This window comes from Cryptomeria japonica, chromosome 9 (assembly GCF_030272615.1).
Source record: "Cryptomeria japonica chromosome 9, Sugi_1.0, whole genome shotgun sequence".
In the NCBI taxonomy this organism is placed as follows: Eukaryota; Viridiplantae; Streptophyta; class Pinopsida; order Cupressales; family Cupressaceae; genus Cryptomeria; species Cryptomeria japonica.
Genome location: NC_081413.1, coordinates 17,811,325 through 17,837,076, shown reverse-complemented (window position 1 = coordinate 17,837,076; position 25,752 = coordinate 17,811,325). Strand labels below are relative to the sequence as shown.

Here is a 25,752-nt window from a genome sequence, read left to right as displayed (position 1 = left end):
AAGAATGACTAGTGTAGCGGGTAGACATTCCATTAACAGATTTTTGTTTCGCCAGAGACACCCTCACAACTAGACAAGAACAGTGCAATCTCCAAGGGATGAAGGATTTTCAGACCGGAGACATTCATTTAGGCACCCAATTCTGGCGCAGCCTAAGACGAACACCTGCAATTGAACTAAGTACAGTAAGGTTCAGACTAACCATACACAGTGGCCTACAATCAGCAAGCCCCCAATGGTATGAACCAGAAATGCATCAAATACACCTTCCACACTTCACCATTAAAATCTCTACACTCTAATTCTAACTAGCTGAAAGAAACCATGCAAACAGAAGAAAGCAAAGACAATAAACACCATATTTCAACGTTCATATATTTGCTTCAGCTGCCATTACAACAATTTCTGCAGCAGTTCTACTCTACTCCTAATCTGAAAAACTGAAATCTAACAATCTAACTACCTAAAAATCTAATCAGAATCTAACTATCTAAAAAAATCTAACCCTTTACAAAAGAAAGGCCTCTGCCTTTTATAGATTTTACAATATGAATCGATGGGCAGGATTGACTGCATCCAAGGGCTACATTCTGCCTTCCAGAAGCCGACAGCTTTAACCCATGCCCACTCAATTATCAGTTATCTACCCAACCACTATCTCAACTGCCTACAACTATTTGGCATTAATTCGGTCCTCCTGGTGGTTGGGAATAGCTGTCCATAACTGACCTATTTCCCCTTTGTTTCAAAATATCTTGAGTGGGGCCCACAGGCAGTTTTACATTAAATAATTTCAGTTTTTTTAGGAACTGAACTTCTGGAATTAAATCTAGTTGTGATTCCTTCAAGAATGCATACTTGCTGCATTCTGAATGTTCTTCAATCTTTGGTCTCGTTGGTGGACTTCAATTTGGGGTCCAGCACCACACTTCCCAATGCTTGGTTTTGCGCTCTGCATCCTCTTCTCCAGCTTCAATTTGAGCTTCAAGTTGACGCCTTAGCTCTTCCTCGACGCCGTTTTCCTACGAACAATCAATTTCACTTTTAATCAATCAATTTGAAAAATTAAATAAATTAACTTGACAAATGTTAAGTTTTTAACGACATCGGGCTTTGTCCTGTGGATTTCGGGCTTGAGAAGCTCTTTGTGAGATGTATCTTTTAAATGTCTCTCCTCGAACGTGAAATCCAATCCTTAGATAAAATTCAGGCCTGAGAGGTGAATTGCGAGATGTTATATTGAGCGATTTTCAGGCAAGTTGGTTATATTGAGCGATTTTCAACTCTTGAAGTTTTTGCAAACATGCAGACTTTGGGCCTTTCAACGTTTTTGGGCGATTTTGTCTAACTCTCCATTTTCAGCTCACTGGACGATTCTGAAGACGTTTCAAAAGAACTGGTTTGGCCGAACTTTACATCAAACACAGGCCTAAAGGAAGACTTCTCCTATTGGGCAGATTGCAAAAACTCAGGGGTCCCCCAAAGCAAGGGTGTGTGTGAGAGCACAACATACACCCTTACAATTTTGCATTATATTTTGAGCACCCTTTGGCGTCCATCTCCATTAACTTGTTTATAGGTCATTTCAGCTTCTGTCATAGCCTCCTCCACCACCCACCCCAACTGCCAAGGCTTAGCATCCAGATGTCATCTTTCCTAAAGCTGACATCATAGGTGTCATCCTTGTGTTACTATCTAGTGTTTGAACCTTTTCCAAGCTAGCATTTCCTGATACTCAACCATAAGCTCCTTCTCTTTGTTATATTCAACTTAAGTCATTCCCACATTCATTATTGTTTCACTGAGTGTGGCCATCTCTGACTGAATCCTTAATTTTTCATTAAAGATACTACCAAATCTTTTTCTGTTCCACACTTCTAATTTTTCTTTCAGTCTCTTGTAAAATATATGCATCCTTGTTCCTTTTTCCTTAATAGGTTCTCCCACTGAACTTTTAAATTTGATAATAGATCTGGATGCCTCATCCACATTTTTTCAAATCTAAATTGTGCTATTAGACCTCCAACCTCCTCCATCACGTCCAAATCAAATGGGAAATGATCAGATATAGGTGACGGGTATATGTGTGATGTTGGAGAAAACGGTCTAACCTTTCTTCTATATTGGTGAAACTGCTCCTACGGTTGCTCCATGTGTAAGTTCTATTTAAGGGTATGCAATCCAATAACCTGTTGCTCTCTACAAATGCAAAAAAGTCCTCTTGTGACAGGGAGATTCATCCAACTCCCCCTACCTTCTCCTTCATATCCAATATTGCATTAAAGTCATCCCCCAACACGCACTTATCTTGGATTCCTGCTAACTGGTTGCTTATCTCTGTCCACAATCTTCTTTTATCTTCTGTTTTTTGTCAGCCCATATACATTTATAATTGAAAATTCCAGCTTAGATCTTGCAATTCTTACTGTTGCCATCTGCCAATCCATGGATAAATTGGTTGTGTTGAGGGTTATCTTATTTGACTTCCACATAATTCCCAACCCACCTGAAGCACCTATAGCTTCAACAAAGCTGCCATTCCAACCTCTGCAATGCTTAACAAATGTATCTGCTTCTTTAATGGCTAATTTCATCTCCTGCAATAGTGCCTATTTGTTTTTTCCAACTTCTAACTGGCATTTCACCAGTCTCCTCTTGTCAGGGGCGTTTAAGCCCCTGCCATTCCATGTTTGTATCTTCATTGTGCTCCAAGAGAGGTATACCTCCCTTGGATGCAGATTTGGACATGAAAGTTTAATTGAAGTTTGCTCCTGTTTATGTGCATCTTTAGCCCTCTTTTGTTTATCAGATCTCCTTCCCCTTCTTCTCATGATTGATTTATTAGTGATGAAGTTGGCAACAGTTTGTGTAATTCATCCTTTTTCCAGTGTTCCAATAATATCCACGAGGTCTTCTGGGTCTGATTCTTCCTCTGCCTCCATTTCTTCACCTATCATATTTTGAATTGCTTGAATTTTTTTCTTTATCCTCTCCTTTCTGCCTCTTTTCCTTTTCGACTTTGTTTTCACTTTGAATGGTGGATCTGTGTTTTCCAGTTTATTTTCCTCAACTTAAAGGTTCTCTTCTTTCTGGTTTTCATTTTCTCTATGGTTCTGTGTCAACTTTAATATAAATATTTCTTCATCATTTCCTTCATTCAGATAGATTGTGTTCATAGTTTCCTCTTCAATCGTTGCTCTCTGGCTTGGAGAAGATGATTCTTCCTTTCCCAAACCTTGAATCTTTTATATACTTCTCTCTATTTTCTGGCATTTAGGGTTTTCCTTTTGTTTTCTCACTTCTTTTGCTGTATTTAGACCTTTATTATTCCTTTTGAGATTTCTTTGTTTCCTCTTTCTTCTTTCCTGATTCTTAGAGGTTCTCAGTGGTTTTGGCTCTCCTTAAAGGTCCTTGTCTTCTTTGATCTAAAAAGGCCTCTTTCCTTTGGATTCTCTCTATCTCCTCTCCTAATTTCTTGTTGAACCATTCTTCCCCATCATAAGAAAGCCATAGATATTTTGGAACTAGATCAATCGTGATTAACTTTATCCTTGCATATAAGCCTGAGTCGTCATTCCCATATTGAGCCCTACTACCATGCCTAATTAAGATCCTACTGTCCTAAGACAATACCCTCTCCAATACTCAAGTGATAGGTTATTTAATCGAATCCAAAATGCACCTTCGGATGGAACCTTGGTTTTTGGGATATAATTTTTTACCCACTTCTGCACAGAGATTATTTTCCCTTCAAACTATTGATGTGTTTTTTATGCACTTCATACAAAGAATAAAATACCAAGGTATCTTATCCTCTCTTGAACAAAATCTCCTCAAATGCTGAACCAAGTGATCACTCGAGGTGACTCCAAAGTTTATACTGCCAGGTCTTGATGTGTGGATAAGCTCAATGGTTGATGTGATATTGCTGAAATCACAAGGAGGACTTACATTTTGCTTTAAATCTGCTTGAATGTGGCTGGAACGTGGAATTTACTTGAATTTAAAACAAAAGGCAAAAGAGATAGGGTTTAGGAAGCTAGTCTAATCCTAGGAATGTAAGAGACTATGAATGACTTAGTGAAATTCTACTAGAATTTGCTTTGCTATGCAAAACAACAAATCCACAAAGCTAGTGCGATCTTCTAAGGTAATCTTATGATTTTCAAATCACCAACAACAACATAGACACCATCAATGTGATGCATATCAATGGGTAAGTAGCAATCGAAGTTGAGCTTGAATAAAGAGTTTAGTTGACCACGCAAAGTATTTGGCAATCAGCAAAATACTAGTATGAACATGCAAATTTCACCATTAATCATCCAAAATAGCTTCCATCCATCTAATCAACATGAAAATAAATGAGAAGTAGAGACCATGCAAATGTTAAATCAACACATGAAGTTCACCATATCTTCAATGAAAATAATATGCTTCTTGCAACAAAGTCTTGGCAACAATCTCCTTTTCTCCTACTCTACTCTAGCTATTTGCTATCTAATGTCTATTGACTATTGATCAGCTATTAAGTATTAACTATTAACCTTTACAAATGAGGAAGTGGAGCCTTATATAGTGATCTCAATACAATTGAATGGCCAAGATCGAAAGATAGAAACCCTAATTAGGGTTTATTACACCCATTACATAACATTTAATGCTTGACCAAGATAAAATTACAATAAACAGGACACATGTCCTTCCTTGAATATTGACCAATGAATGACGAGGTTAGGTACATCGAACTTTGTGCATTCACATGTGGTAGCATGTCCTTCCTTGAATACTGACCAATGAATGATGAGGTTAGGTACTGTTGTGACCAATTTCACACATCGCCCCATTACAAATGAGGACCCCCAACAGTTTGCTTTTTAGGGTTTTGTCCTAGCTTTGCAATTTTGTAAATCCATCTTCTTTGAGAGTTTTTGAGTCAGAGTTTTTGAGAAGTCATCCTGAGCCAAGTAGAGAGTTCATGCTTAGAACAGTGTTTGAATGTTGTCAAAGTGCTTAGAAGGTCTGAAGGGCGAGGATCACAATTGCTTTGAGTCATTTCTGACAACTTTCTATTTTTCGAAACATCTGTTTTTTTGCTTTTTTCTAAATTTATAAAGTTTTGTTTTTGGCACTTTGGGCCCAATCGAGAAGCATCTTTTTTGGCTTGCTTTTTGCTTTTTTCTGCTTTTTTGAAAGTAGAATTAGGGTTTTGCTCCTCAAGTCATATGATCAGTACCCATGTTGTCAGAATTGAAAAAATTATGTCTCCAAGTGTAAAAAGAAAAGTGAAAACCCTAATCTAGGGTTTTTGTTCCAGATGATCCAAGTATGAGCACGATAAGTCAAAGATGGACATGGCAATTTGAATGAAGATGTTTGGAAGAGAAGTGGCATGAAGATGAAAATTCGTCCAAGGGAAGACCAAGTTTGACCAGCCAAGCATATGGAAGAATGACAGACAGAGGGTAAAGTTTGCCCAAGGCATGAAAGACATGGCCAATGATGTGCCAAGTCCACCCAAGGAAGTTGGCAAAAGACTGGTCAAAGTTTGCCCAAGAAAAGATGTCCAAAGCACTCCTAACTCCACCCAAGCCAAGGATGGCTAATGGAAGACAAAGTCCGCCCTTGGCTGATGGTCTTCAAACTCCACCCATGCACTAATGAAGTTGGCAAACAAACAGCAAACTCCTAGTTTCAGTTAAGAGAGATGATGAAGGTTAAGTTAACTCCTGCTTGCAGTTAAGAGGATGGTACAAGGCTCCAAACTCCGCCTAGGAAAGATGGCACAAACAAGGGAAGTATGGCAAAAGGTTGGAATGTCTAAACATAACCCAAGTCCACCCTTGGCTGATGGTCTTCAAAGTCTGCCCTTATCCGAGAAGCCTCCAAGTCCGCCATGCCAAAGAGGAGATGGCAAGACGTTGGCCAAGTCTGCCCTTGGCTGGTGCACTCCAAAGTCCGCCCTAGACAAATGAAAAGAAATTAAGTTGAAGTTGGCAAAAGACCTCCAAAGTCCGCCAAGAAATAAAGCAAAAGGCTTTGGCATAAAGCATGCCAAGTTTGACATTGGCAAGAGACCTCCAAAGTCTGCCTATGTCCTAGAAGCCATCAAGTCCACCCAAGAAGGAATGTTAAGTATGTCTCACATGATGCAAACTTCGCCTAAGAAGTTAAAGGATAAAAGCAAGACATAATTGAAAGAAAAACAAGAGGTTTGACATGTCAAAAGAAGCCAAATTCATCTTGGCTAGTGAGCTCTCAAGTCCACCTAAGTTGGAAGGTATTAAAAAAAATGGCAAGGACCAAGCAAAGTCCGCCTTGGCATAAAGCTATCCAAGTCCACCAAAGGAAATGGCTAGCCATGCTTCAAGTCCGCCAAAAGCACAAACAAAGATGGCAAACAAACTTCCAACCCCGCCCTCCTAAAGCACATGGAAAAGCAAAACCAAAATTAAGGCAAAGACATATATCCAATGCACTCCAAAGTCCACCTAGGCCAAAATGAAAGCATAAAAGCATGGTGAGACTTCATCCAAGTCCGCTAGGCATGGAAAAAAGATTAAAGCTAAACAAAGTTGGCAAAACATTGGCCAAGTCCGACTTGGCATAAAAGACTCCAAGTCCGCCATGAAAACAAAGATTGAAAGGAAAAGAATTGTCCAAGGTTAGATCAAAAATTCGCCCAACATGTTAGAAGTTTGGCATGGCAAGACTTCCTCCAAGTCCACCATAGAAAAGCAAGAAATTTTGGACATAAAAGCAAAATTTGTCAAGATGAAGAAGACATTAGACACTAGCCAAGTTCGCCTAGGCATAAATGGAATATGTGAAGATGCCTAAACAAGATCAAAAATTCGCCCATGATTTGAAGATTAGACATGAAGACAATCAACTTACCATGGCCAAGAGAGAAAAATGGCTAGAGAAAAAAAATTGACAAAATAACATATGAAATCAAGGGTCAATCAAACGAACAGGAAAAATTAAACTAGACATAGAGAATATTTTGTTTATTATTTTCCAACACTTTGAATTATTTTCGAAAGGAAAATGTTTTCAACACTTGAATTATTTTCAAAAATTCAAGAAATTTTTGGAATTTGAGAGAAAGATTTAGAAGATTCTTTGCTTTTTTGGCTAAGAAAGAATCCTTGAGAGAAAAATAAAACTTTCCATTTTGGAAAGATTTAAAACATTAAAACACAAAAATAAAAATAAAACATGGAGCTCCTAAAATTAAAATTCTTAACTCTATATACTTTCAACCAGTCACTTTCAAATTCATTATCAAGTTGGAAGATTGGAGTGCAATTGAGAAGAAGTTTTCTCTCTCTCAGATTTTGTGGAAAATTGATTTTCAAGAGGGAATTTTGAAGAATTAAAATTTTTCTTAAGTGTTAGAAGGAAGAAAATAAGTGTTTTTTCTGAGTTTTAGACAAAATTTTCAAAATTTTCATCAAAATCAATCAAAGAAAACTCCAGAGGCTCAAGAAATTCATATTCTTGACTGATTTCTTCTGTCTAAATTGTTTATTTCTCAAAATTTACTAAGTACTTGACCAATTTCATCCACTTTCAGTCCGATTTTTCACAGATATTTAGCTTTTTAACAAGTTGAAAGTGAAATTTCTGAGTTAGAAGGTCCAAAATCTGAATTAAAACTGCAAATTTTCTCAATAAATAATAATAATTTTCATGTGTTTTATAGGTTAAAGACCACCAAAGGAGTTCCTTCCAGGAAAACTCAAGATGAAGTTCGCCAACAAAGGATTGCAGCCGGAGTCAAAGATCAAATCCAAGTGGAAGAATGTCACAGATACTGACCTTGTGCATGTGGATTTTGAAGACTTCAAAAAGAGAATGTATGGCCATGATGGATACCTGCCTACACCCATTGCTCGTCGGATGATGAGGAATGGCATCGTCCAATCAGCTGAATTTCCACCAGCTAAAGAATGTGTTGAGTTGATGATTGAATATGCTATGTACTATAATGCACAAGAAAGAGCGATCATTGCACCTGATGGAAGGGTATTAGCTAATCTTTCAGAGTTAGCCATTCGAGAAGTGTTTGGAATACCAAGCTACAATAAAACCTCATATAAAACTAAAGAAGATACCCAAAAGATCTATGATGACCAGTCTGAACTCTGTGCAGCAAATAGCAACAATTCATGGTTGGAAAAGACAAGGCCTTCTCAAAAGAAAATGCCAAAGAAGCTGCTACGCCCATACTTCAAAGAGGAATATGGTGGCATTATCCTATTGCTGAATAGAGTAACGGGCAGCCCTCAAGGTGCGCCATTTGAAACATGGATGTACTACTTCTTTGATGAAATCACCTCGGGAGTCAAGATGTTCAATTGGTCCCACATAATCAGTAACAATCTTCATGAACAATTGACAAATTTAGAAAAGACAAGTCATTTTACATGAGCTCTTACATTGTCTACCTGTTCGCCAAAAATTATGGATATTCCAGACTGATTTGCAAAAGCGTAGTTGGCAATGGTGAAAATGAATTCAAATCTTATGACTGATACCCGCAGCTGCAGCTTAGTGAGGAGCCATTTCAAGTGAGTGAATGATGCCTTCCTCACGTATATCGCAAGGACGCTACAAGGGGGAACTCATCAAAGGCTGTCTCCTAAAGCTAAGAGTTTAATCAGCAAGTATGGATCCTGGTTTATCCAGTTTCCGAAATTCACATACATAAGAGTTCAAGGTTTTGTCAGTCGTCCTTACCGACTTCCGATCTATCCCACCAATAGAATGGTCCTACTAGAAGTTCTTAGACAAATGGAGACATATCAAGGCTTCAAAAGAATAAGGCAAAAGGCAACTATTTCTTTCCCATTCTTTATTGGAAATATGTTGGAGTCTTGTCCAACGACACAGGAGCTGAAAGTGCCAGACTAGAGATGAAATGGTATCCCTTCACATTCTACAAGTCTAGAGCTAACTATGATCCTCACGGTAATATTGGGACAATAAATGGAGAGAGATACAGGCATAGAGTGGACTTAGAAGATTTTTGGGCAGATGTTGTAGATGAATTTGACATCAGGAAGCAACTATGGTCCAGACTACCAGTAAGCTTGATCAGAATGACTAAACTTTTCTGTGTGCCTGATCAGTTGGAAGATAATGCAAAATACACTCAGCCACGCTTTGATGAGAATGCACCTCTTCCGCCTATCAATGGTAGACTTGGCTACTTTGATGCGGCCAGTTGTGAAGTATTCTCGTTGGTGGGTCGATCAGCAAATTCATGTGCTAAGACGAAGAAATCTAACCTTGACTTATGACCTGATGAGTTAAGCAGAAGAATGTTCTTCAAATGCAAAAGCATCTCAAAGTGCCAGACTGGTTGAAAGTGCTAAAAAGAAAGGAGTAGGAAGCTCTTCAAGAACAAAAGGGAAGATAGTTGTAAATGAAGGACCCGCTCAGAAGAAACAAAGGCTAGAACCATCTCATTCTGCCACATCAAGGAAAATAATTGATACATTGGCTATTGATGCGTCATTGGCGGAGATGGAAATTCCTTCCCCAATTCATGAAGGAAATGTGGAGTCAATCCATCAAGAAGATGAAGAGTCCCCGTCTCCTACAGGCACAGAAATATTGGAGTCAGATAATGAAATGGATATTCTGGGCAATGAATTTCAGGAGGGAATGATTTCCGCTCTTCGAGGAGGCCAAAATATGCCATGTGAAGAGAATGATCAGGAAGTGGAAGGCATTGAACAACCTACAGTTCCTAATTGGCTAAAGGAAGGATTGAAAGAAAAGATACAAGTAACAAAAGTTCAAGAAGAAGATGATATGGCTGACTCCTTGACCAGATTAGAACAGGTTGTTGTAAAGAAGCCAGCCAAAAGGTTTTCCACCATCCAGCAAGATGAAGCCGGCTCTCGCACGGTGCAGATTGTTGTGCCAAAAGTAGACAAGGCAAAAGAAGATATTGCTTCTCATGAATATGCAACCACTACAATCAATTTGGGACCAACTACTAAGAGTCAAGACGTTGAAGACTTGAATAATTCAATCGCTTCCATGAATGCAAGACTGGACAAAGAAGTAGGAAAGAAAAGGGAATACAAAAGAGAAGTTGAGCGCCTAAGGGAATACATTCAGCACTTGACTAAGCCGCTCAATCAAGCCAATCCAAAAGCTCCTCCACTTTTAAATTCACAGGAGACAGTCAAATATTCTGAGGAAGAAGCAGTTACGGCCAAAGAAACCAAAGAATGGATGGCAAATGGAAAAGGAGCAGCAACATTTGCGGACAAATTGAGACTAACATATGGGCAGACTTCCTTCCTGCTCTCCAGAATTGCAAGCATGGCAGAAACATGGACGGATCTCCAAGACATTCAAGACAGGATTACCCCATGCCTTAGAGTATTGAAGGGCATACATAAGCAGGAACTGATTAACAAAGAGATAATTGCAGCAGGGGCTGTCTATGATTTTAATACATGGCATTGGACAATATTTGCACGCAGTGATGTTCTGGAGAAGGTAAAGGCAAATAGTGCCAAGGTCGAGGAGCAGATAAAAGAGATTCAGGATAAGATCTTCCTTGTAGCTGTAGATGTGCTCGAGAAAGAAACAATCAGAGAAAGTGACATGCAGTTGGAAAGCCTAAAGCTCAGAATTCAGGAGATTTTCTTCCCCATCACAGGAGTAGTCCTAAAACAGAATTTGGCTAAGGTATCAGAATTCTTGTCTATTCGAGATGCCTTCCAAAAACAGGAATTGGAGTGGGAGATTGCTTTTGCCGCTTACGCAGATGATTTGGATGGATGGGAATACAGGATCAACATGTTGCCACATGTCACCATGGAAGAGGTCGACTCAATTGTGTCCAGATTCATTGAACACACTGCTGCCCGCGAGGATAAGGATGCACCTTCTTAGGAGATGGCTAATTACACCCCTTGTCTAGCATGCATTTGTCTCTAGTTTTATTTTTAGAAACTCTATCTAGGGTTGTGGAGTCTTAATCTCAGCCACTGATCTTAGATCGATCTCGGCCTTTCATTCATTTTTCATAACTCTATATAAACTCTCATTCTCTCATTTCATTGTTGTTGTGGAGAGATTTATGAAATTGTTGCTTAAAGCTACTTGAATAATAAAAGTTCATTTGCAAGTATTTGCCTTGAAATCTTGTTGTTATTAAGTGGTTGCATGGTTGAGTATCTTTCTTCAACAGTAGAATAAAATAGAATAGATTTACTTAAAGTAATTTGCTTTGAAGTTGTTAGATGAATGAAGGATTGATAGTTTAGATTGGTGAAACTTTTGCTCATACTTTCTTTGGATGGATGATTTTCGTTCAATGTGTAAAGTTAGCCTGAGCTTTTGATGTGGATGCTTAACTTCTACTTCAAGTAATATTGTTCAATTGTTGGTATTATTCACAAGTATGAAAATCTTGAGCACAACCTTAGAAGATTGCACCCGCTTTGCGTAGTTGTCCAAGAGTGGCGAAACAAAGTGTTATTATTGATTTCACCCAATCTTTACTGTCTCTTGAGTTCATAGGAATAGCTTAGAAGTAGCATAAAACTCTTGAACCCTTATCCTTTTTATCCTTTTTTTTAAGAAGTCTAAAATCTGACAATCCAAAAAAAAAAAAGAGAGCATTTATTGCCATATTTGTCTTAGTCCTAGCTTGTGAGCGATAGTTGTCAAGCGTAAGTCCCCCTTGTATTTCAGCATACATAAACAACGTAGTTATCCAACATAAAGTCGCTCATTCGCACATATAGACCTTGGAGTCGCCTTGTGGTCTTTCTCGCAATCTTGGCACAAGTAGTGATTTTGTTCAGGAGAGGATAGAGTATCCTTGGATATTTTGTTCTAATGTTCGGTGAATGATAAAACGTACACCAACAAGTACATCGGACTTTGTGCCTTCACATGTGGTAGCTATCTATCTCGTTGGATGAGTTAAGTGCATTGAATCTGGATGCTCTAACTTGGAAGGATGTGATTGGATAGATGAAGGCGAGTTGTTGCCACCTCAGCTACTCCTCCTATAGGATTACAAGTGTTTGTGATTTGGGCAATATCTCTTGATACTCAACATTTCCAAGAACTTGATGTGATGATGGTGGGAGATTCCCAAATTGCATCATCTTCTAAGTTTGATTAACTCTTCTAGAACTATCTTCTGCCTTGATCACATTTGCATTCTCCTTCCCTTGTGTGGAAACTCCTTCGTCTTGGATTACTCTCTTGCTGTACTGGCAACAATTCTTGGATTTTCAGAGGAAATTCAAGATAGTCATATCTTCCTTCCTTGACATTGATCTCTTATGCTTGCTCTTTCATGATCTCTCACATTGTAGTGCTTTGCATTTATCTTCATTTTACACCCACTTCATCTTAAGCTCTCATCCGTTGCAACCACCTTGGACGTATGAATCTTGTCCTTAGCGTTCCCTCTTCTTGCATGATTTGATCTCTTGGACTTGCTGTGAAATTTCTCCTTCTTTTGGAGTTCTTCATTCTGCAATGTCTTTCCTTGATGCTATCTTTGAATGTGGATCTTGATTTCGCTTCCTTGATCTTCAAGTGGTCTCCTTGTCTTGATGATTATTTCTGTTGTGGTGTTCATTCCTCTTCATTCGCCTTGACGAAGTATTTCCTTGATCTTCTCTCATGTGGTGAAATCCTTCCTTGAAGCGCTGTAGAGCCTTTCATCCTTCTTTGTAGTGTCCTTTTCTTTATTCCTTGTGAAGTTCTCCTTCTAAGTTTCATTGCTGACTCTTGATGTTGTATATTCTTGAATGCTGATCCATCTTTGCCTCATGAAGACCTTCGTTTTGATCTTTACCCCTTATGTGGACTAGCTCCTTATGATGTTGACTCGCATCCAACCTTGAACCTGATAAGCAAACATAGATTAATTAACACACCAATCTTTGATAACAATACCCTTTAAGTTCTGATTTCTGATCCTATCTCTCTGGTCTGATCCATTGATATTTTAAAGTCCGATTGCACATGTTCTCAGTCTGAGATTTCACTTCTTAGAGGTCTGATTGATTCTTTTGCCAAGTGGTAGACAAATATGTGTCTGATCTTCCAACTGCCTGCCCTTGTCCGTGGATTTTAACATGTCAGGACACCTTGCTTGAGATGTGGACGAACTGTTTGGTATGCCAGGGCATTTTGTTGGTCGAGGTTTTGAGGCTGCCAAGACAAAGTGAGGTCGGGGATTTTGGAGGGTGAGGACATGTGTGAATAAATGGTCAGGGATTTGGAGGAGTGCCGCCATGAAGTGAGAAGAGGTTAGGGATTTTGATGACCAAGGACATGAAGTGTGGGAAGTGATTGGGGATTAGTGGTGAGGACATCTCACTCAAAGTGGCCGAGCTTTGGAGGGGGTAAAGACACATTGTGGCCGGGCTTTTAAGGTGGTGAGGACAAAACATGGAAGTCGCATTCTTCAACATCAGCATTAAAATCACCTCACTCAACTTGCCTCTAAAAACGCTTTCATCTTCATTGACCAAGGCAATCTCAAACCTCTCGAGCACCAAATCTCCAATGTGCTGGTCTTAGCAATTCAAGGGAAAATCATCATTCACCTAACTGGTCGTGGTTTTGAGGGTGTCTGGACAAAATGCCAAGGATGGTCGGACTTTTGAGGGTGTCCAGACATAATGCCAAGGATGTTCAGACTTTTGGGGGTGTTCGGACATTCTCATCCTTAGTTCAATTAGCTTTTACGGCATCTATATCTTCCCTCATTTCATCAACAACATTCATCGTTGTCTGGGCCTTGATTGTTTCTCATCAAACACTTCATCTCAATTGACCGCTTTTCACTCCCAAGATCTATATCCTGACCTGATTGGAAGGCTACCTTGTGAAGCATCATCCAAAGACCGCCTTGACTTGATCACTTCCTGTCAATAAAAGGCACTGCATCTCCCACTAGCAAAAGGTTAACGGCACTAAAACTACTGCCAAGCTTGATGACTAAACTAAGACAACTAACCTACGAGCCAAAAGTGGGGGTCCCCATTTGCAATGGGGCGATGTGTGAAAACATCACAACACAAACCACCAGGCGATGCATTGATAACTTTGTCTCTTTCTTCTTTCGAGTTGAATTATGCTACAAAGAAATTTTTTGGTAGAAAATGGATTTCTGCATCCATATTCCAATTTTGTTTGACCCAATTTCTTATCTGTGATCTACTTCCATTTTTTCCCATTATTTTCCCAATTAGAGCTTTTTCCATAAGTATTTCTACTTCTTTTGTTACTGCTGCCGTGACATCTATTAATAGCATTGCTTCCTCTTTTCCACATAGATTCGGTGTTTCTTTGATTCAGATTTTGCTGCTCGAAGCCCTTCTTATTTCTTTCTTTTTCAAGGATTCGTATCTCATGTTTTGTTTGATTGTTATGTTGTTTTGACATGTTACGAATTTTGGGATTATGTCTTCTCCTCCAACCTGCAAAGTGCTTTTCTTTTTGTTGCATTTGTCTTTCTCACATTCTTTCGAAACCGTATTTTTCCAATTTCGCACTTCTCTTGAATATTTTTTCTTTTCTATTCGCATTTTCGCAAAAATAGTTTAAAGAAATTATTGTAGTATTCTTCCTTTGTTTTTACATATATGTTTTTATTTTTAAATGGTAATGGGAGTTATTTTATTTGCAATATAATTTGAAGGTGTTTTCTAGTTCCCATTGAGACAGGTTACCTATATATTTTAATACTCCAACATAATCAGAATAAAAAAATAGATAAATTGCCACAAAAACTGTAATATTTGAATTTGACAAAATTTCAAATAACTATTGTAGCGTCCTAAATTGTAATCCCTTACAATTTTGTCCTCATTGAGGCCCTCACCTTGGCGTTCATCCACTAAGGCCTAATTGAAGCCATGATTCTGCTCACATGATGTATCAAGTTCAAACTTTCATGATTTGCATTTCTTTCCCCAAGATCTTGGGACCTTAATGTCCAAGACCAGGGCATCCAGCGCCATGGTCCTCCCATTTTGGGGTCTCATAACGGTAACATGATTTGAGTGAGACCCTAGACCCCATGTCGGCCTGTTTTGGAAAATTAATTTGTTTTTCGACTAGCATGTATAAAAGGACGTCTACCCCTCTCATTTTAAATCTAATCCAGAAAATTCAAGTGAGCAAGCAATCAATCTTCTTTCAAGCATTGAAGCAGAAGTAAAGTCAAGATTAAAGCATTGGAGATGGCATTCATGTTCTATGTTTTACGAAGACTATCTACATGAAACCCTAATTCTTTGTGAAGACAAACAAAACTTTATAAAAAAGTATAACATTAATGTTTCAGACATTTTCAGCCTTTCCCTCAAAAAGAAAGCATTTCCATTATAGTACTTCATTTACATTTCAATTCTATTCATGGTTAATTCCAAAACCGGGGTTTGACCTAAGGCAAACCCCTATTCCCAACCATTTTCCCTTCTCTATCATGTGCGGAAACGAGTGCAGAGTTACAATTTTCAGGAACGACATTATTCGCAGAGACGAACAGGTTCCCTTTTGGACGGCGAAAAGTTCAAAGGACCAAGGTGACCACCACCACAGTCCCAACAATTCAGGTCGACCTTCTCGAAACAAATCCGAATATTCATATATTGCTCAGATTTGGGTTCGTGGCTCCGTTTGACGACTGTAGCTCACTGTTTATGCATAATTGCTTCAATTTACACACATTTACCCTAATTTCAGCATCATTAATTAAATCAACTCAACTTAAAGAGAAAGAAGAGGCACATCTAAAACCCCTGGAATCTGATCAGAATCTTGGTCTTTTAAGCTTAGATCTATCAAATTCCATCGGTCCCTAAGCAAAAATTAGCAGTTTTACCACATTAATGGGTGAAACCATAATTTTTCACCCATTTCAACTATAAACATCCAATTTAAAATTTATCTGATTGGCCACTATAACTTTTCCATAAGTGAACAATTTTGTTGTTGACTGATATATTCCTCTAAAATTTCACAATGAACTAGAACAATGCATCTTGTCAGTCTTAAATTGAATTCCCAACTGTAAAATGTAAAGGAACCGCTAACAATTTGTCTGCCACCAATTTATCTCCACAGAAAAATAATACAAGTTTTTCCAAATATAAAATCTGTACAATATGCTGTCAGTATTAATTTTAGCCAGCAGATGTTTTGGACAACATTGTGTCATATAGATAAGTGGCTTTTCTGTCCAGGCAAGGTAGCTATGTCAATTAAAGAAATACTTCATATTTTCAACTCTCATTTAATGTAAAACTTAAATTATCACTTATCAGTGAAAGCAGTGATGAATAGCAGTGGCAAGAAGGATGTGAAACTTTAGCATATGATCTATGCTCCTCCATATTCTCTAGAGTGCCATCTAAAGCGATATGACTAAGAGGAGTGCATGAAGAATTGTATTTGAGGTTTGACAACACTATGGCAGTACTTAATTCAAAGACAACACATCTTATAATGTGTTTTCACTACATCATATGATTAGTGCAGAATCAAAATTTAGAACTCATTCACTGCAAGAAGAACAAATTACATGCATTTTCAACAAGGCTTTAGGTGAAAATCAAAAAACGTTTTGAGTTTTATAAATATTCACAGATGTTTAAAGAAAGACTTTTTTTTGTGAGGCTGCATAATGATTGTATTTTGCTTCAATTAATCTTACTTTGTTTCTTTCCAGGTGTAATGTCCCCACTTTGAAATATAATTTAATACTAAATAATAATAAAAAATAAAAAATAAATTAAATTATAAAAATATATAATTAAAATTTGATTTAAGTTAATGAATGGTCAAAAGGCATGAAATGATAAGTTGTGACTCCCCCAAGTATGAGGTATAAAAGGGAGAAAAGGACTCACTTGAAGGGGGGATAATTTGGGAATCAGAAGTGCAGATCTGATTGTGAGAGATTGTGTCCCTTTCAAAGGGCAGAAATAATGAGGAGTTGCACTCTTTCAAAGGGTGCTAATGGTGAACGGGTGTGTCTCTTGCCAAAGGGCATACATGATGAAGAGGTGTGACCTCTCCCTCACATTGAGAGATATAGAGGAAAGGAATCAAAAACATCCATTGACATCACCATCAATCAGATCAGATCAGAACTATTATTAAGTTACAGGCAGTGACATCTTTGTTCTTAGTGGTGTGCATGGGGATGTGCTTAATATGTATGCTTAATATATGAAGCCTGATAATGATCTTATGCGGAATTTAGTAGTAATATTTATACAGGCTGCAATATGTATGACAGTCATACTTAATTTCATATATATTCATAATTCATGAGAAGTTAGTATTCTCATAGCCTAGTCCTTGATACTTCTGCTAATGCCTATGGAGGATGGGCTAGATTTGTGCTAAGGGAGAGGCAGTCTAATTCCAACCAATTCGGTGGTCCCAAGATGGGGTAAGGATCAGTGTCCCATAAACCTTGAGGGAGTAGTCCCAAGATGGGGTAAGGGCCTGCATCTGTAAACCTTGAGGGAGCCTGTTGTAGTTTGGTTTCTGAGCGCCCTGGTAACATAATTACCCCTTCCTCCCTTGGGGTTAGGTAGTAACAAGGTTAGATCATAATATAAAGGGATGTGAATTATAAAATGTGGAATTAATTTTAAAAAAGCAAAATAACATGATAATCCATTCAGTAATATATGGTAATTGTTGGAAACATGACAGCTTCCAAATGGGGGACATTACACCAGGTTTTAATGTATATTTTCATATTCTGCTATGAAGTGTTTGTCCTATTTTTCCTGAAAACAACTATAATTCTGAAGATTAGTTTTTCAATTCCATAGAATGCTGAAATGATATGATTTTTGACCTATTATTATCAGAGGAAACACCATTTGTAAAGATACGTGCATTTCATCTTCTTGCTCCAAAATCTAATTTAATACATTTGCCATCATTTCTATGTTCGTGCCTGTCAACTAATTGATATTTGAATAGAATCAAAATTAGGAAGAAAATTTTTCTGACAAATATCACATTCTGTATAGTTTTATAATTGTCAACTGGTATATGAGATTAACTCCAACTTAGGTAAATGGTCAAAAGTTCTAATTTAATTCTTCAATCTTGAGAAATCAATCACTAATTGGCAGAGATATTTTATTTACCTTTGATACTAATTTAAAAAAGCGTATAGATAGAGCATCTAGCCTATACAAAACTTGGCAACAAGAAAAGGGATTAAGAATATCAAAGAAGCACAAGCAAAGAATGAAAAATACTATAGAAGCAAGGATGTGCCATAAGGAATTATGAACATTGGAGAAGCACGAGCATGAAATGAAAAGTACTATGAAAGCAAGGATGTGCCATAGATTAGAAGCACTACCAACATGCATGAAGCCAAATTCCTCTTATAAGTTAAATTTGTAAAAATTGGAGATAGGTATTCAAAGGAAAGAGTCCAGCACATAAATTCGTCCTACAGTAAGGATCAACAATATACATCAAGAATGGCTGGCCAGGATGATCCACATGGAACTAGAAACATGGAATGCTCAAGCTATACTTGAACAAGTTGTGTCACATTGAAGTTAACAATAGTGACAGTGGACGCATGTGCACCCTTGATTAATGGTTATCCCAAAATTTTGTGCTACCTCCATTTTTAGTGCATCCCAGGCAGTTCCATAGTGCAAAATGCCCTCACAAAAGGCTACACAAGCATAATTTGGAGCTAAAAAGGCAAGGTAGCCACTGAAGTTGGACAAAATGAACTGAGCATTGCAGCATGCACTCAATCAATGAAAAAAAAAAATTATTCTGGTAAATAGATATCTCTGCTAATTGATCAACATAAAGAACTTAAAGCTGCATAAAATAGGATAAATTAAACACACTGTAATACATTAGTTGCTGCTATGGCAGAAGATGTAATTAAGGTGAACACACATCCCAGTTGAATATTCCATATTGCTTACAGATTGCGAATTGTTATTACACAATCATTTGCTCAATTTTTGAAGTTAAATACTTTTCTAGATAAGATGATAACACATGGCAATCACCTTCTCTGTGTAAAATATAAAGGAATATAATTAAATTAAATTAAATTTGATTAAAGTTAATGAATGGTCTAAAGGCATGAAATGATTAGTTGTGACTCCCCCAAATATGAGGTATAAAAGGGAGAAGAGAACTCATTTAAAAAGGGGACAATTTGGGAATCAGAAGTGCAGATCTGATCATGAAAGGTCGTGTCCCTTTCAAAGGGCAGAAATAATGAAGAGTTGCACTCTTCCAAAGGGTACTAATGGTGAAAGGGTGTCTCTATTGCCAAAGGGCATACATGATGAAGAGGTGTGACCTCTCCCTCATATTGAGAGATATAAATGAAAGGAATCAAAAGTCTCCAGTGACATCACCATCGATCAGATCAGTTCAGATTTGTTATTAAGTTACAGGCATTAACTTCTTTGAACTTGGTGGTATGCATGGGGATGTGCTGAATATGTATGCTTAATATATGAAGCCTGATTATGTTCTTATGCAGACTTTAGTAGTAATATTAATATAGACTGCAATATGTATGACAGTCGTGCTTAATTTCATATACATTCATAGTACATATATATATATAGCCCAGTCCTTAGTCTTCTGCTAATGCCTAAGGAGGATGGGAATGATTTGTGCAAAGGGAAAGGGAGTCTAATTCCACACCAATCAGGTGGTCCCAAGATGGGGTAAGGATCAGTGATCCAGAAACCTTGAGGGAGTAGTCCCAAGACAGGGTAAGGGCCTGCATCCGGAAACCTTGAGGGAGACTGTTTGTAGTTTGGTTTCTCAGCGCCCTAGCACCATAATTACCTCTTCCTCCATTACGGTTAGGTAGTAATCAGGTTAGACCATAATATAGAGAGATATGATTTATAATATGAAGGAAAAGTAGTAATAAGCATAATAACATTTGGTGATGCATTCAATGATGTATGGCAATTGTTGATAACATGACAGCTTCCAAGTAGGGGACATTACACAAAACTTGAAGACTTGCCACAATGTAGGCTTGAAAGTGAAAGTCTAGCTCTGGTTATTGGACGTACATGCTGTGCCAAGTGTCTAGGAGCATGGGGGCATGTCCAGTTTTAAGATTCAATGTGACTGGAATCAGTCACTTGATCAAGATTCATGACTGATCATTTAGTTGGCGGTAACAATCACTAGATATTTAATTTGGCTTTGGTTCTCAGTCCCAGCGAAAATTTGATTTTGATTTAGCTGAGATGCAGACTGAATTTACACAAATTCAATCCAGCCTTATTCCTTTAATACTAAATTCTAATTTCAGGAATGAAGAAATCATAGATTCATTTAGATATATCATCACTAAAATGATTTCAAATTTTGAACTTGGCAAAGAGATATTTAATGCCAACAGTAAAATTGTCTTTGACTATACTGGAGAAATAGAACTGATGGGATTATTAAGGTAAGAATTTGGCAGGTCAACTTCATCTTATGGTCTATCATGTCAATTTAGGTCATGCTCCAAATAACTTCTCATGTGTAACTTCAATTGTACTGGAAAAGTTATTTGCATGCAAAAAATTATCTATTTTTCTTTCTGTTTCGTTTGCCCACATATATATAAATGGAAACAGTTTTGGAGAAGGTAAACAAAATTCTGGGAGGTGAGAGACAACTATTAAAATAATATATAAAAGTTATTATTAAAAAGTTTAAAATACATAAATAAATATAACTAAAAATAACTCAATCAAAAACATGTCAACCACAAAATTACACCAAACACTCACATGTTAAATGCATAAAAATACCAACTACTGACAATCATCATAACCCTTATTTAATACATTAATTTGATTCCCACATAAAAGACATGCTATATACAGGCAATCGCAAAAACTAGGTGTGAGAGAATAAAAGAAAAATTATAGTAAAAAAGCCAGAACAAATCAACTAAAATCACTCCCGAATTAAGCTAGACCTTCCCAAATTGAGCTGATGTCATAGAGATGTCCCCATTTTTTGCATTTTTGGCGGGATGGGGTGGGGAGGTTTGGTCCTCATCCCAAAGCTCGTGAAATGCTCCCATTTCCAGGATAAAAACATCAGGAAAAGCATACCCAGTGAACAGTACTGGGATGTCTGTCTAATTCATTAATAAAAAAGCAGACTCACAAATCACCAAAGGAAGGAGTAAAATCCTGAGATGCTTGACCCAGATCGTTGTCTCCCTCTTCAGGCAGAAAAGGATGTAGAAGAAGGGCTAGGAGGGAAATATAAGGAGGCCTCCTTTGCAGAAGCTTCTAAGGAAACCACCAAGACAAAACTCACTCTTTGACAAGAAAACTTCTAACTACATACCAGACAATCTACAAAATGGGAAAGAAAGACGAAACCTCCTGATTACATAACCATAGTCAAGAGCTGATAGAAGGGAACAGCTCTGTATTTCACAGAAGCTGAGACAAAAAAAATGCAAAGATGTAGCCCTTCACTAGAAATTGATTTTTACTAGTGTCTTATGCATTAGGCATAATAGTCTTCTTTTAACTTGTGTGTAAAAATTTTATATGTAGAAATGTCCTTTGGCCATTGAGAACCTCATTGAGTTCGCTAAGATTATGTCATAATGTTGCATTTCCACAAATGTTATTGGCAACAATTGGAGTCAAAGAGACAACATTGCAACTAACCACATATGCTGGAGCATGTCAAAACAAATATTAGGTTGCACTAAGGTACAATCGTGATGCTACACAACATTTTAATCCAGCAGAAGGTCTCTCATGAACATTCAAACCACTACCTCAAATGCAAAAGAAAACACCAATTTGAATTAAAAAAAAAATCATATTTTTTAATTTGTAAAGTACATTAGCAATTTTTTATGGACATTATGTGCTAAATTCACTATATAATATTAATAATTCCTCAACATCCCCAAGCTAGCCCGCCCAGGTTCAATGGGTCCATACTAGTTATCTGTGTATCTCTGCACACCCATGAATATGGTATTCTCAGTATAGGTGGATTGATGTGTTCAAGATTACAAATGGCAGTCATATGGTCAAAAACCAAGGATACAAAAGTTGAATAATATAAAAGGTAAAAGGGAAACAAGCCTCTTGTGGGTGTCCATATTGGAGTCCCCTATGTCAAATCAGTGTCTCACTCGACAATGATCCAATGAATAATCTTACCTCTTCTAATGTAGCCTGCATTAGTAAACAACGAGTGGTTGGTCAACAATTGAGTGCTCAAAGGCCTCCGATAGGTCTCTATGAATGGGAAAGTGACTCAATGGAGATAAAATTTGAACAATATATGTTAAATGGCAAACAAGCATCTTGTGAGCTTGCACAAAAGGGGTACTGGTGTCTTGCTTGGCAGTGACCTAATAATTAGGTCGACCTAAATATAAACTGCACCCCGGCATCAGTAAACACTAAATCAAGGTAGTGGTCAACAATTGCATAGTTGAACATCTTCGAGAGATCTATATGTGTGAATACATGGTCCAACAACCCCGTCATCCCAATCCCATATTGCTATCACTCACACCTCAGCCTATTAACCACATATATATATATATAATGTACCGTCCCAATCCTGATAGATTCTTTTTGCTATTTTTTTCAAACTAAAAGTAGGTTTCCATAGCTTAGATGCAACTGCCAAAGAATATAATTCCATTAAAGGCATTCCAGGCTTACAAATTTAACTTTCTCTGTTTTAGAATCTGACCATCAAGATTACAGGAACCTGAGACTTTTATTGAAAAATCCCCTTCAACTTAACACCAAATCACATCACAAAATGCTATTCAATGCTATAGCCATGTTTAATTTTAAGTTGCCCTTTTATTGAACAATCCCCTTCAACTTAACGTTACAGGAACCTCAGACTTTTATTGAACAATCCCTTCAACTTAACACTAAATCACATCACAAAGTACCATTCAATGCTATAGCCATGTTTAATTTTAAGTCGCCCTTTTCTTCAAGTTACACTCGTTTAAACACAGAAACCTGATATGTCCACTGCAGTTAGACCTGTGTTAAAAATTATAACACCCATAATGTTTTTTGAAATAGTCAATCCAACCTCTGTCAGATTTTATAGCATTCGTCTTGTTTTTCGATATGAGAAATCTAACCAGGTTGAATTTTATGACACTCATCTTGTTTTTTGAAATGGGCAACCCAGCCTCCGTCAAATTTTAAACACCCATCTTATTGTTTCACTATGGCCAATCCAGCCATCATGATTTTTTGAACACTTTTTTTGGTTTTATGAAATGACAACTTAACCGTTTTGAATTTTTTAACACGTGTTTTGTATTTTTGAACTGTGCACTCCTACCTGAGCCATATCGTACAACACCCATCTTGTTTATTCAATAATGGCAATCTAAGTATCTTGAATTTTATGAACCTATTCTGTTTTTGAAACATGAATTTTATCATACGAAGAAATTCATCGACGCCTACAGACATTTAGAGGCAGAAAAGATTAAAAAGAGAGAAATCATTGACTATAGACTTACAGAATTGGTGTCCACGTCGGCCTAGAATTTCTGCTTAGACCCAGTGCGTTTCCATTGATCTTCCACCAGAGTGAAATGGAAGTTTGGTCTTTGAAATGAATTGATGAGGCTTCAACCAAAATCTCAAGCAAGAAATGAACAAAAAAGAACTCAAATCATTAAAAGTGGTGGTTTTCTATATTCAAATCGGAGACAAAGGATCTTTACTTTGGACTCAGGAGACTGCTCTTTATTCTTTCCGTGGACAGAACCGATGTGAAACTGGTTATCTGTTTCTGGGGAAGGGGACAACTCCATGGATTTTGAAGAAGCAGCGGACTGCTCTTTATTCTTTCCTCCTTTTCAGAGGGTAACTTCATAATATTGTATGTTTTAGACACAATATTTATAAAGGCGACTTCCTTGATTAGGATTAAATCGGGGGTATCAACTTTATTTTCATTTACCTTGCAGCATTTGACTTTTAGTTTAATCGTGTAAAGAAATAAAATCATGAGTCTCTTGAATTAGGTTTAATAAATATGAAAATTTAATTAATTTAATTCAGAATTTATCTTAATAACTTTTATTAGTACTTTTATTGTAATGAGTTTTTTGTTTTTCCAGTTAACTAGTTATTAAAAAAATTAATTTGAACCAATCACAAACAAATTTTAACATTTAATTTTTTCAATCTTTTTATTTACCAAATCTAATTCTACAATTTTTAACATTATAAATTACTAAAAATTATTTTTCTGTACACTTATTAGCTAAATACAATTTAGCTGTTATAAGCGGGTTAATTAGTTTTAGTGGCAACTATGTGTTCAGACCAAATTTAATGGACATTCTGTATTTTATAGAGGAAAATAAATATAGAATTTTATAATGTTACATTATTTTAATAATATATTATTATAACATAAATAGATCTATAATCAAATCAAATAATAAAAGTATTTATAATAATAATTACATAAGTAAAAAAATGTTATGTTATAATAAAATAAATTGATTTGTTATTTTTAGTTACAATTTTTTTTATTGAATTAATATGTTTAAAACTAATTATACTTTTATACATATTTTATTATATTTAAATTATAATGAATTTTAAAAATTATTACTATTTTTATTTAATTAATTTGACTTAATAAAATTATTATCTATCAAGACTATTGTTATTTATTATTAATTTTAATTTTTCTTAATATGTAATTTTTTATATAGTTTTGCTTACACATTTTTGTTTATTATATTTTAGTTTTTAAAGTAGATTTAAATCTAAAACTATTTCAATTATTTAACTTTATTTTGTGAAATTAAAAATTTATTAGGATTTTTTAATTTATATTATTTTTCCTAGTAAATTTTTTTTTTTTTTTATCGGTAATTTTGTTATATTGATTTTCAAAAATAGCTACATTCAACGAGAGCCATTCTGATTTCAACATCAGCCCAAAATTTCAGTTCAAACCTACTGTGCAGAGTTCCAACCGGAAATAGAAGTAAAAACAGTATTGTGCAGTCATGCACAAAATATTACAGTCATCCAGAAATATTATTGTTTTAAAAAACCATATAAGCATAAAGCAAAAAAATAGATTTTTGGCACCGTGATCGCTCAGTCTGAATCGCTCTGGTTCGTCTTCTTCACCTCCTCATCCGCAATCTCTATCAAAGCTTTCCCTTTGGCTACTTCAGTCTTCATCTTCGGAATGCAGTCCAAGTTCCCAAAGTCTGGGTCACCTTCAAGGCTAGCTAGGAACTGAACTGCTCTCCCCTCCTCGAAACGGTCATGAAGCTCTCTTCCCACCTCCATGCGCGCCACCACCTTGAGTGCCTTTAAGACCTCGTATGTTCGTATCAACTTGACACAAAGCTTCATGGCTTCCCAGCCAATTCGAGCTCGTTCCCTGCATTGCTCCTTTAACCGATTCTTCGGTCCTCTGACAAATGGTAGTATCTCCTCCGCTGCCTCTCCTTCTCGGATACGAATTCCGGTCTGAGGGATTACCCATTCCAAGATGGAATCAAGATTAATCAAGTAGTCCCCGTCAACAAGCTTTTTCATTGTAAGCTTGACTTTCTCCACTTCAGGTTCAAATTCGCAAGCCCAGGCCATTATCAAAGAATAGACCTCCATGTTTGTCCTGTACCTAAAATGGATATGCACCAGTTCG

At 36.9% G+C, this 25,752-nt stretch overlaps 1 protein-coding gene across 6 annotated transcripts in view; it reads right to left on the bottom strand.

Moving 5' to 3' along the window:
- LOC131050699 (protein S-acyltransferase 11) overlaps window positions 1–23,987 on the bottom strand; it is a 78,061-nt gene extending 54,074 nt beyond the window's left edge. For 2 of the 6 annotated variants that reach the window (XM_057984914.2, XM_057984913.2), the window contains exon 1: window positions 23,588–23,984. The gene's annotated coding sequence lies outside the window, so the exon portion shown is untranslated. Of the gene's footprint in view, window positions 1–23,587 lie in introns of all 6 variants that reach the window. The other 4 variants (XM_057984915.2, XM_057984916.2, XM_057984912.2 and 1 more) reach the window with 4 other exon arrangements.
- Between the last annotated feature and the right edge of the window lie 1,765 nt (window positions 23,988–25,752).